Below are 13,214 nucleotides of genomic sequence, written 5' to 3'. Positions count from 1 at the left end.
ACTGCAAATATCGTCATATTGTCTCCAATGCACTCCCCATCCCCAATGAAGTCTGTCTGCACTCACCAAAAAATGATAGTCGCCTCTACAACTACCCACCGATACAGTATATGTGAGTACCTGTGTACAAATTCCTTCCATGTGCCAATGTCTGACTGCCCTCCCTAAAACAGCCGTGTGCCCAATCCACACATTCTTGGTTGCATAGGCGGTGGCCTACGGGCTCCGCCCATGCACCCAATAGCCTACTCCTTCAACACACCCACTAAAATGCAATAGAGGCATGCATGCTACCATTTGGCCATGTACCTTTCCTGACTACCGGTACATATGGGTACACTAACTAACTCACACAACTCTACATTCTCCAACCTACTTCCAACCAGTGGCCAAACTGTTAAATCCAAGAGATTTGCCATGCACACAATCCAGGCACAACACCATGATACATCATCTGCAAATACCCTTATATTACCTCCAATTCACTCCCCATCCCCAATGCACTCTACCTGGACTCAATGCACGCTTTCTAAGTATGTGTACAATTCACAAACCATTATCACAGTCGTCCCATACATGCCTACATTGCGTTTCAGGTGTTGTGCCGAACACCTACGCTACTCTTTGTACATATGTGTGGAATACACATACCAATATCACAGTACTCCCATACATGGTAGCATTTCATTCCGGTTTTGTTTCCAACAGTCTGATTCTTCGCTACACCCACTGCAAATCAATGGAGCCATTGATAGAAACATGTGACCAGTTACCTTTCATGTCCACAGGTACATATTGGTGCAGTAATTAACCCAATCAAGGCAGCATTCTATAACCTACTTCCTCCCAGTGGCCACCCTGTTATGTCCAAGGGACCCAGCCATGCACACACGCCATTAGGGGTTTTGCAGGCAAAACAAGAACATAGCACTCCAACTACTGCAAACATCCTCATATTGTCTCCAATGCACTCCCCATCCCCAATGGAATCTGCCTGCACTCACCAAAAAATGATAGTTGCCTCTGCATCTGCCCACCCATAAAGTGTAAGTAAGTACCTCTGTACAAATTAGTTCCATGTGCTAATGTGTGACTGCCCTCCCTAAAGCAAGGCTGTGCCGAAGGACTATGCTCTTGGGTACATAGGCGGAAGCCTATGGCCTCCACCCATGCACCCATTATCCTACTCCTTCAACACACCCAGTAAAATGCAATAGAGACATGCATGGTAACATGTGGCCACGTACCTTTCCTGACTACCGATACATATGTGAACACTAATGAACTTACACAACACTACATTCTCCAACCTACTTACAACCAGTGGCCAGCATGGAAACTTGTTAGCACTTACCTTTTCTGTCCACAAGTGCATATCAGTACAGTAATGAACCCAATGAAGGCAACTTTCTGTTACCTACTTCCACCAAGTGCCCACCCTGTTAAGTTCAAGGGCCCCAGCCATGCACACACGCCAGTATGGGTGTTGCAGGCACAATACAACATAGCACTCCAACTGCAACTATCCTCATATTGTCTCCAATGCACTCCCCATCCTAAATGGAGTCTGCCTGCACTCACCAAAAAATGATAGTCGCCTCTACAACTGCCCACCAATAAAGTATATGTGAGTACCTACTCCTTCAACACACCCAGTAAAATGCAATAGAGACATACATGCTACCATGTGGCCACGCACCTTTCCTGACTACCGGTACGTATGGGTACAATAACGAACTCACACAACGCTACATTCTCCAACCTACTTCCAACCAGTGGCCAGCATGGAAACATGTGACCACTTACCTTTTCTGTCTACAGGTACATATTGGTACACTAATGAACCCAATCAAGGCAACTTTCTGTTAGCTGCTTCCAACCAGTGCCCACCTTGTTAAGTCCAAAGGCCCCACCAATGCACACAAGCCAGTATGGGTTTCGCATGCACAATACAACATAGCACTCCAACTGCAAATATCCTCATATTTTCCCCCATGCACTCCCCAAGTATGTATAGCTACACTAACGGACCCAAACAAAGCAACATTCTCACACCTACTTCCAACCAGTGCCCACACTGTTATGGCCAAGGGCCGTAGCTATGCACACAAGGCAGTAGGGCCTTTGCAGGCACAACACAAAATAGTACATTGTCTGCAAATATCCTCCTACTATCTCCAATTCACTCCCCATCCCCTATACAGTCTGCCTCACTGACAAACATATGATAGTCCCCTGTGCACCCTACCAACAATGCAGTGTATGTCAGTAGCTGTAGGAAAGGTCCATATCCCAACAGTGTGCTGTCACACAATCCTTCCATTTCTCCATGTCGTTATGGCCTACCTTGCAGCAACGGTGGGACCAAACTCAGCCGCTTGCCTAACCGCTAAGTGCCTCATGTCTCTCCCATGCATGGAGGCAATACATTGCAGAGGTGGTAGCCAAGCCCTAGGCTCTTTCTACATGGCATGCCCATGCAGTATAAAGGCTACACCTTATCCACAACCACTGCAAGCCAAGTCAGACAACCATGGGGACAATTCCCCACAAACCCACCACCGTAAAGCAATGCAAACACACTACGTCAACGTAACCACCGTCAGCCATAAACTGCAGAACAAAAAATTGCCAATATCTTTGCTTCACCGTCTTTCACCCAGCCGATCCTGCAAACCATGTTTTCCAATGCCTTTCGTTGCACCACTATCCTCTGATGCACCATGGCGGTGTTTCCCAAAACCTTTGATGCACAGCACGCTTCCCTTCAGCCAACCAATGGTCACGTGTACTGTTCGCCGCCAGCACGGCGTACCGGAAGCCAATGACACTTCTGTCCGCAGTGCGAATGGAGAAATGGGTCCGCAGAGCGGAACCAGATATCACTAATTTTTTGGGACGTACATTGCAGAATTTTACAAATAAATTACAGGTCGGATTTCCACCAAACACACAAAAGCACGCTTTTTGACCCAAGCCCTTGCCGCATATTTGGTGAAAATCCGTTCAGCCTTTCGTGCTGTAGCCACACGCAAAGTTTTTCCCCATTCAGTCTATGGACAAAAAAACTTGGTATCCCCCTATAACTTTGCCCCCCCTGCACGAAACCTCACCCAACTTGGTGTAAAAGTTCAGAGCCAGCCATATACTTGTTTTGCAAAGATTGGGGAGGATTCGTCTGGGGGGAGTGAAATTATAAAGCACCGAAAAAGTGCTCTTCCTATGAGTTTAGCAAATTAACCATAACTACATGGCCGCTACCGTGGGCCGTGTAATATATAGGATTCCTGCTACTTACCCTGTAATAAGCTTCTCAATAAGCATATTCCGCTTTTTAACTACTCTTCTTTTTTTCTTCTAGTACCACTTCTTCCATTATAAAACTTAGACTACAACTCCCACAATGCAAAGTCTAAACCAGGATTGCATGGAAGCTTGAAACGAATACCGTTTACATTGAATGAAAACTGGAAATTGCTGTGCATTTAAAAATTTAAAAATGCAGCATTTTCATTAAAGCTAACAAATCCATGCATACATTTACAACAGCACTGTGTGTATCATTTTTTTTTTAAAAGCCACTCAGTGTGGGCATGTTTAATAACTTGGGAGCACATGAATACTTGCTAACATAACCCAATCCAATCTGTAGGCGCTTATCCAGTCCTCCATTTTCACTGCATTCTGGGACTTGTAGTCCAACCTTTCTAATAGAAAAAGTGCAACTACAACTCCCACAATACAAAGACAAAAACAAGCACTTAATTAGCACTTACATATTACAATGCATCATATTGAAAAGTATACCTTTACTGCCAACATATTCAACTTCCATACACCATGTGCCACTTAAAAATGTTCTATCATCTTTTCCATCTGCATGTCTGTTCTTTTACAAACAACATACACACGGTGCTGCTATAAATTCACATATCCATTTGTTTGCTTTCGCGAAAAGGCTCTAAAAAAGAAATGTTATTAAAAATGCTCTGCATTTTCCATTTTTCTTTCCTTATAAATGTCACACATTCCAACCACACTCCATTACAATGCCACAATGCTCCATCTGCTCACACATACATGCATACCACCGAAGTATCTATATTCAACACTTACCCTTACATATAAAGTACTGTTATTTCTAAACCTCTAGTATAAGACACAATACAATGCTGCAACAACAATCCTCCATTGTAGTATTACTAGGCCACAGTTTACCTATTGTTCAAACACAGTGCAATACATTACAAATGCAATGCACCGGAAACATAGCACTTCCTTCATTACAATTAGTGGCACTAAAGTAACCTACAAATGCTCCTTTTTCTTACACACACTTTTGCCCTGTGCCATCTAATCCCACAAATAGCACTATTCATATTCTAGTTTTTCTAACAACATAATTAACATACTTTAGTAGACTATCCATAGCACAGCTGTATTAACTTTTTTTCCCCAACCACGCCTCCTACATGCATAAATATCAACCTCTGTTACTAAAAGTATTTCACCATTACCATATATACCCACTAACTTTCTTTTACAATTACAGGAAAGAAGAAAATTCCCAAAGACACCAACCAGAAGACTACTCTTCACATCTTACAAAGTAAGTGCATTATTATAGTATTAATATGTCTGTTATTGTAACAGTATAGTTCTGCTGTATATTAGCCTCTGGCATTCCTTTCAAATCAACATGTATTTCACTCTTACTCATCATGTTTCAACATGCACACTCTTTCTATTCTCATCAAAACACCATCATTACACCACACACTGTTCTCCTCAAAACATCATAATGTGCCTACTTATCATTCACTCCACCACTCCCTTACTCACTAGGTCAAACCTTTCACACCTCTACACACTCTTACTCTTACAACCTTATCATCCATAACAATCATCGCACTGCAAAATCACACAGCACTCTAGTCATCTCTACCATCACATTGACACACCCATTCACAATACATCCATATACTTTTCACACCCAAACTTTCTTTTTTTCCAACAGACACAACAGAATGCCTACTGAAAGCAACTATGTAGAAAACAAAGAAAACATGTAGCAGTTGAAAATAAAAACAAGCCATATCTCACCCACCTCTAAAACAATTTTTAGAAAACATTAAAACAAAAATGCTAGTAAAGTCACTCAACAAAACTGAACCAGCAAGCACTAAAGAAAGTAAGGCCCCTCTTCCAAAAACTAAAACTAAAAAATATGTATAAACGAAACCAAACCTACTAATGAACCTAACACTATATATAAGCATTCCCCAAAAATTATTTGACAAAAAATTATCCACCGTAGAGTGTTTCACAATCTGATGACAACAGCTGAAAAGTCATGATCTTCCCTTAATAACTCCAGCAGAAGACTAATCAACAAACCTCTAATTGACAATGCATTTTTGTATTGAAAAGTAAGTTGTTTATATTAATTTTAAACAGAATGAAACCACTAACTAAATTGATCAGTAAATTACAAAAAGTACTTCTAGAAGTACTTCTAAACATGCGCAATGTCAACATAGATGCCTTTTCAAACTTCTGTGACAGTGAATGGATTCACACAAGCAGCACAAAACCATATATCAATGAACAGGCTTATAAACAAGAACACAAAAAAAATAATAGCCTTAGACAAAAATGGCCGATGGTATGAAATGGTAGGACACACCATTATGGCACAAGAAACTCTTAGAGAAAAAACATCCCCAACAAATGTTGGACAACGTGTTACTTTTCCCAAACAATCCATCCAGAATACAAAGGGACATGCAGCTCAATATGCAACATACACCAACAATCCCTCAAATCTTTAGAACAATTCCTTAATCACTATGTGAAAATAAAACACAAAAGTAAAACAAAAAACCCTATAAACCATGGACTCATCTCCAGTGCACAGCCACACTGCACTGTGAGGACATTCATTATCCTGCATTTCAGGAACTGCTTGCAAAAGCACATTCAACCACATCAAAATGTTAGCAACAAACCATTCCACTATATGGAATCTTGTACATAGATTGTACTATCACATACTTGGTCTGTTATTTCCGCATATGTGCTTTGAAACTTTGCTGTTTCTTTTTTTGTATGTGTTTGTTAGGAGGTCGGTGTTTGTTTTCTGTAGGGACTACATTTTGTAAGTTAAGTTAAGTTCTAAAACATTTACTTTGGATGTGTCCTAATTCTTGAAGGAGTTGTTTAGCTGTTCCATGTAGGAGAATGTTATTTCCATTTTTGCAGTTGCAGAGCAAGACTTTTTGCATGACACTGTCGAATGTTGCATCCACTGGTAAAGGCCACATTCTATGGTTGGTAGCTTGTTAGCGTTTTAAAATGTTCAGTGCACATGAGTGAAGGTTGTGACCACTGTCCATAACTGAAGGACATGACTAGTACCCATTCATGTGTTTAAATATATTTAGCCATGCACACTGACCATGGCTAAAGCTCATGCTTAATGCCAGTTACTGTTGTAATGCAATTCGTGATGTCATCAGTCATGTGATCTGTCATCATTGTGGTCATAGTCTGCACAACAGGGGGCACAAAGTTAAGGTGGCTTTAGCTGAATTTCCAGGGTTTTGTTGCATTAAGGTCTCACCTTAACGTCCCTGCAAGTAAAGTTTTTCCTTGAATTTCAAAGGTTTTATTTCCCATCTTCGTCTTGTATTCTGGCTTGCAACATTATGTGTTACTACTGACTCCAGCAGTTGTATTCGCTCTCCCCTCTTGCTTTTCCACTCTTTTTGACTGCTTACTCTCTGTTCTCTCCTCCCCTCTCCCTTTCCTATCTCCTCCCCTCCTCCCCTTACTTTCTTCTACGCACTTACTCTATCAGAATTGTCCCTGGACCTAGTATGATAGCAACCACATATGTTGTTCCCCCATCCCCTCACTGTTCCCCTCCCCCTCCAGCACTATCTGAAACGTTGTCATGCCTAGTACGATAGTCGCTTGTTTTGTTCCTCCCCTCCCATTCTGCACCTCTCTCCCTCACCTTTTGTTTTTCTCCGGCTCTACCAGAAATGTCGTCAGGCCTAGTACGGTAGTCGCGTGTCTGAGCAGGCGCACGCGTGCGATTCATGGAAGGGCCTGCTCATGTATACTGCAGGATGTGCACCTAATCTGAGGGTGGCACGCACGGGCACACACGTCACAGCAACATCCCGAACGCTGTGCACGACGCGCACAGCAAAAGCGCACAACGTCAGCGCACACACCAAAAAGTGGGCGGGACATGGGGCGTAACACGCGGAATGGGAAGCAACGCGTGAAAAAGAAGGCGTAACTGGGAAAGTACTGCAGGCAAATACACGGAACGCCCACACGCATGCGAACAACACGTATTCATGGAATCGAATACGGGAAACAGGCGCACGCTACAAGACGCACACAGGTGTCAACACGCCCACCACACGAAGGCAGGCGGAAGCGTGCCTGCGCGCAATATAAAGGTGCGCGCAAACAACACGTATACACAGCTACAATGAATGCCCCATTTGTCGCAGCACTGATTGTGGGACACCTCAGGAGGAGGAGAATAGCCAGGGCCCGCATTTTTTTGCCCCGGACCAGCCTTTTTGGGATGCCTGATGACCAGGTCTATGGCAGGTATAGGTTTCCACCTTGTATCATCCTAGACTTGTTTAGGGAGTGGGAAGATGACCTTACATCCCCCACCCTTTGCTCCCAAGCATTGAGCCCCTTGGAGAAGGTGCTCAATGTCCTGCATTTTGGCCACTGGGTCATTTCAGCGGACAACTGCCATAGTGGGGGGGTCTCACAGGCCACGCAGTCACGCTGCCTACACCAGGTGTTGGCAATCATGACTCTGCGCCCCTCAGTCTACAGGCACATATCCATGCCCAGAACACCCGCAGAAAGGTAGGACGTGGCCCAGGACTTTTACAGGGTGGCACACTTCCCCAAATTGCTCACTGCCATAGATTGCACCCATGTGGCCCTACGTCAACCTAGGGCCACTGAGCACATCTATCGAAACCACAAGCACTGGCATTCCATCAACGTGCAGGTTGTATATGATGCCAAGGAAATCATCACCTCTGTCTATGCAAACTACCCTGGCTCAACCTATGACAGTTTCATATACAGAATGTCCGCCCTGAGCCGGGCCCTGGAAGCTGGGAAGCCTGGCGACACATGGCTCCTAGATGAGTACAAATGTCTGTGCTCATGCATGCATGTCACTCACAGACAAATACACAAACCCAACTAATCACAACCATTATCACCTCCCCAGGGGAAAGTGCCTACCCTCTGAGCAACCACATTATGACGCCAATCCAGAACCCCACCACACCACCCCAGGTAAGATACAATGCTGCCCATATTGCAACCAGGGCCATAGTGGAGTGCACATTCGGAGTGCTCAAGTCACGCTTCCGCTCCCTTGACGGCCAGCTACTATATGCACCCTCAGTAGTGTGCAGGATCATTGTGGCAGCATGTGTCCTATACAATTTTGCAACATGGCGGGACGTAGCGGTGGACATGGTGGTGCCCCCACATCCCCAACCACATGCACAGGTGCTGACCATGGGAGGGGAAAGGGCACATGGCGAGGCATCCCAGACCCGGCTTGTGACCACATTTTTCACCTAAACTCCCACCCCTGCGGAGTGCACACAGGCCTGGCACATACCAGGTGACAATCGATGATGACAAAGAGACAGTCAACTGTCACAACCTTACCACCCTGAGAATGTTGCCACGGAAGTGCTACATTGTGTGCACCCCTAGCTACTTAAACAGAACCAATCCTGTGTGACCAAAAGGAACACATGCAAGGTGTGTATCACACCACCCCCTGCAAAACAGGCCATGACAATCACTGGTATGTCACCCAAACCCTCCCAACCCACATCACTGCTGTTGCAGGACATGGCATGCAACAGCAAAAGCCCAACACATGACCAATAAGATACAAAGTGACATGTGATAAATGGAAAGTGGCCCGAGACAATCACGCCTGACATGGAATCAGATGAAATAACTGACCAGCAACCTCCCACACATACCAAGTCATACACACATGCTTTCCACAGTGGTAGTGTGAACAAAAGACTGAATGCCTGTTCATATGTACATTAGGCAAGCCAAAATCTCTACTTCCTAACCCGTATGCTCTGTGTGTCTCCTGCAACACACTGTTCAGCACAAAGCACAGTGAGCAGCACTTGTGTTGGGGATACACCTTGAGCATCACATCAAAAGGACAAACAAAATAAACAACCTATTGACGCACATACACGAACCACAAATGGCAATTGATCATGTGCTGCAGGGACACAGCGTGCCCGAGAAGGCAATCTGTGTGCACCTGTGGGCATGGAAGGGTGGCTGTACGTGTGGTGGAGCATTTTGTAACTGTGTGTGTCAGTAGGGACATGCACTCAAAATATGCATGTGAAATCAAGTGACCCTCAGTGACCTGTAAACATCACATGCGACCATTGCCCATGTGTACACCCCAGCATGTCAAATCACAAAAATCCCCTGACACCTGAAAAGTAAATACAACACAGGAACAGCCATTGAGCAGCAGAACACATTATGTACATAGTACCCCACAATGACAATGTCAGAGTGTGCCTAAACACTGTAGCCCAGGCTTACTGTCCAACAACAAAAGGCCCACACGGCCATGCACCCAAGACTCTATGCCCTGGCCACAACCACCGCAGCATATCACACCCATAGTGGCTTATAACTTTGGGACCCAAGAACAAATTTATAAGCAATGAAGTTATAAGGCAGTATGAGTGTGATATGCTGTGGTGGTTGTGGGCAGGGCCTAGAGTCTAGAGTGCATGGACAAGACCAAATTTATAAGCTCTGAAGTTATAAGATACTATGGGTGTGATATGCTGCAGTGGTTGTGTCCAGGGCCTAGAGTCTTGGGTGCATGGCCAAGACCAAATTTATAAGCACTGAATTTATAAGTCACTATGGGTGTGATTTGCTGCGATGGTTGTACTTATTATAATATACTTACTGTTTGGTTTAGTAACTGGAGTACATATATTTCTTGTTAATTTCTGTGATAAAAGAAAAGATCATGTTAGTATTGGTATTTTGTAACGACTTAAAACATTGAATAATCAACATTTTTTTTTTTAAACCTCATATTTAGTAGATTACAAACCAGTGTACTGTGCAATTTGCTCAGTTTTTGTGTTTGTTGCTAAAATCATTGGGTCTGTGGAAAAAAAACATCCATGTTGGATTAAAAAAAACCCTTTTTTTGTTATGCTACAGTCTATTTGTTTGTTTGTTTTCGGTGTTCACTTGTTGTTTCTGGCTAATGTTCTATATTTTGGCTTGTTCAGATTTATGGAGCAGTTATATACCTGTTGGCATATTCTAACTGTTTATTTTTTGTTATAATGAAGTGGTATTCATTTATCTGTTTGGATATTGAGAAATCTTGGGGCAGTTAGATACCAGTTGGCGTATTCTAACTGTCTATTTTTTGTTATAATGTAGTGGTATTGATTTATCTGGTTGGTTATTGAAAATCTTGGGGCAGTTAGATACCAGTTGCCGTAATCTGTTTTTTTTTTATATAATTTAGTGGTATTCATTTATCTGTTTAGTTTTTGTAGAATCTTGGGGCAGTTAGATGCCTGTTAGCATATTCTAACTGTCTATTTTTTGTTATAAGGAAGTGGTATTGATTTAACTGTTTGGTTGTTGCAAAATCTTGGGGCAGTTAGATACCTGTTGTCGTATTCTAACTGTTTTTTTCTTGTTATATATAATTTAGTGGTATTCATTTATCTGTTTGGTTGTTATAGAGTATTGGGGCAGTAGGATACCTATTGGCGTATTCTAACAGTTTATAGTTTTCTAATTGAAGTTTTGTTAATGTTTAAGTACAGATTAGTTTATAAAGTTTGGTTTTAAGAAGATTAAATAAGCGTTTGTAAGATTTGCTGGTAATCTCTGCTTTAGAGTAATGGTACTATCATTACATTTGAACCATCCACATTTCTTTTTTATATATGCAGTGTAGTGACCTGCATTGGTTGTGGCTCCTGCGTGGTAGATTATACCTTTTGTTGTGAAGGTTTTTTTACCAAGTGATACTTCACCAGGTGTGAATCTGTCAGCCTGCAGTTGTTTTTGGTACCATCTGCATTGTAACGAAGAAGCATTAGTATTAAGTACTTACTAAGTGTTTGTATTAGTAAGGTGGAGCAATTATCTGAATTGCAGGTAGTACATAATCTGCCATGGTTTGCATGTTGTACGAGTTGCTGAAATGGAATGGATTCACAATTTGGTATGGATACATACACAAAACCCTTTTTAGGGATTTCTTCTTGTGTAACATTGTTGCAGAGAGTGCAGGTATGCTTCCACATGTATAAAATCTGGAAGATTTCATTCATAGGTATCTTTTTGTTTTCCAATACTAGTAGTAAGTACATTAGAAATTCTTGTGGATCTTCTTGTGAGTTTATAGTGAATTTCACCATTCCAGCACAGTAGTCCAATTTTTGTCTTATTCCGTGAACACTATACGTGTTGTCAGGATTGTTTTTTTGCGTTTCTATGAAGGACTAACATTTGCAAACACAATTGGTCTGCACTGTGTAAGTAAATGTTGTCAACAATTGGTGGCAATTGAAATAGAATATCCATTGCTACATTTGCATAACAACTTAAACCAGTTACATTTGAAAATTTGAATGGACCAGGTAGTTCTGTGTCCAGGTTATTCTTTCGGAGTGTATGTTACTCTCTTTGGAGGATTTTCAGTCAGATTCTGTTGCATTTCTGTTTGAATTAGTTTTCTTTTACAATGTTTTCTTTTTTGTGGAACAGGATATGCTTTTAGATTGGGGATGTATAGTGAACGTAGTCTATTGTATTCTAGACTGCAAGGAATATCAGCGTTGACTTTGCTTGCATCAAAGTTTATTAGAAATAGACTTTCAAGTGTACGTAAGCGTGATAGTGCTACGTAGCTCATGCCTTCTTTAAAGACTGTGTTACCAATATCTATCAATGCTTTGCCTAGGGTAAGACCTTGGGATTTATGAATGGTGACTGCATATGCAAGAGTTAGAGAAAATTGTTCTCTGCGTACATACATGTCTTTGAAGAGAAGGAATCGAGCTGATGAGCGCGCTATCCTTTTTACTTCTGAAAGTTTCTCAAAGAGTATATTGATTAATTGAATGTTGTTGTCACGTGGGTATGTTTGGAAGCCAACAGCTGTACCCAGTCCCCCATTAACTAGTCCTTGCTCCACATCCAGGTTACGTTTAAGCATTACTCTACAGTTAAGGATAATTTTAATATTTATTCCAAGCCAGCTGTGTTGGAGATAGAATTTTCTTACGTATTTAGTCTTGTTGTGGCTTGTTGACACATTGGTAGTGTAATACCATGTACGTCCAGTTTGTCTGTGGAGCAAATTTCGATTATTGGTTGCATTTCTTTTTTTAACATTGTTTCATTGAATTTGGAACAGCTTGCAAGAGTTGGCATTAAGGCCATACAATTTACATTTTTCTGCGCTAATTGTTCCATAACATCAGTAGCACATGAGTTATCACCATAAAGTGCATGGATGTGCCGGGTTTTTAATATTTTTTGTGCTTCTTGAGATAGTACACCAACTCTAATACTTTTTAAAATGTTGGCATAGGTGAGGTCTGTAGATTGGCAGATGTTTTCTGTTAATTCTTTGTATCGGAAATGTTGCCAAAGGTTGACATTTCCTATGCTGCCAATAGTTTTACAGCAGAGTTTGTGTCCTAAGGTTTTAAAAATAGGTTCACCTTTCACTGGTGTCAATTGAAGAAGATCTCTGAAAACAATAATGTGTTTTCCTAGAAAGAGTTCTTCGTAGTTTGTTTTAAGTACTTCTTGCAATCTGAGATGAATCAAAGCCAACATTAGGTTGGAGACCATGCTCACTTCATCTATTAGTAGCATTTTCATTTGTTTTAACACTCTGAGTAGTTACATTGCAGCTTCTGTAGAAAGTTTTGTAATAATCTAATTTGTTTTGGTGTTCTACTGGAAGGAGTAGTAATCGGTGTAAAGTGATGCCGCCTATGTTGGAGGCAGCTCAACCTATGGGGGCTGTTACAAGAGCTGACAGTTTGTTGTTTGTCAATTGTTGAAGGAAGTTGCTGATGATTTTGATTAAGAATGTT

The sequence above is a fragment of the Ambystoma mexicanum genome, chromosome 2p (assembly GCF_040938575.1).
Source record: "Ambystoma mexicanum isolate Mex_15411 chromosome 2p, UKY_AmexF1_1, whole genome shotgun sequence".
Taxonomy (NCBI): domain Eukaryota; kingdom Metazoa; phylum Chordata; class Amphibia; order Caudata; family Ambystomatidae; genus Ambystoma; species Ambystoma mexicanum.
Note: the sequence above shows the minus strand (reverse complement) of the source record.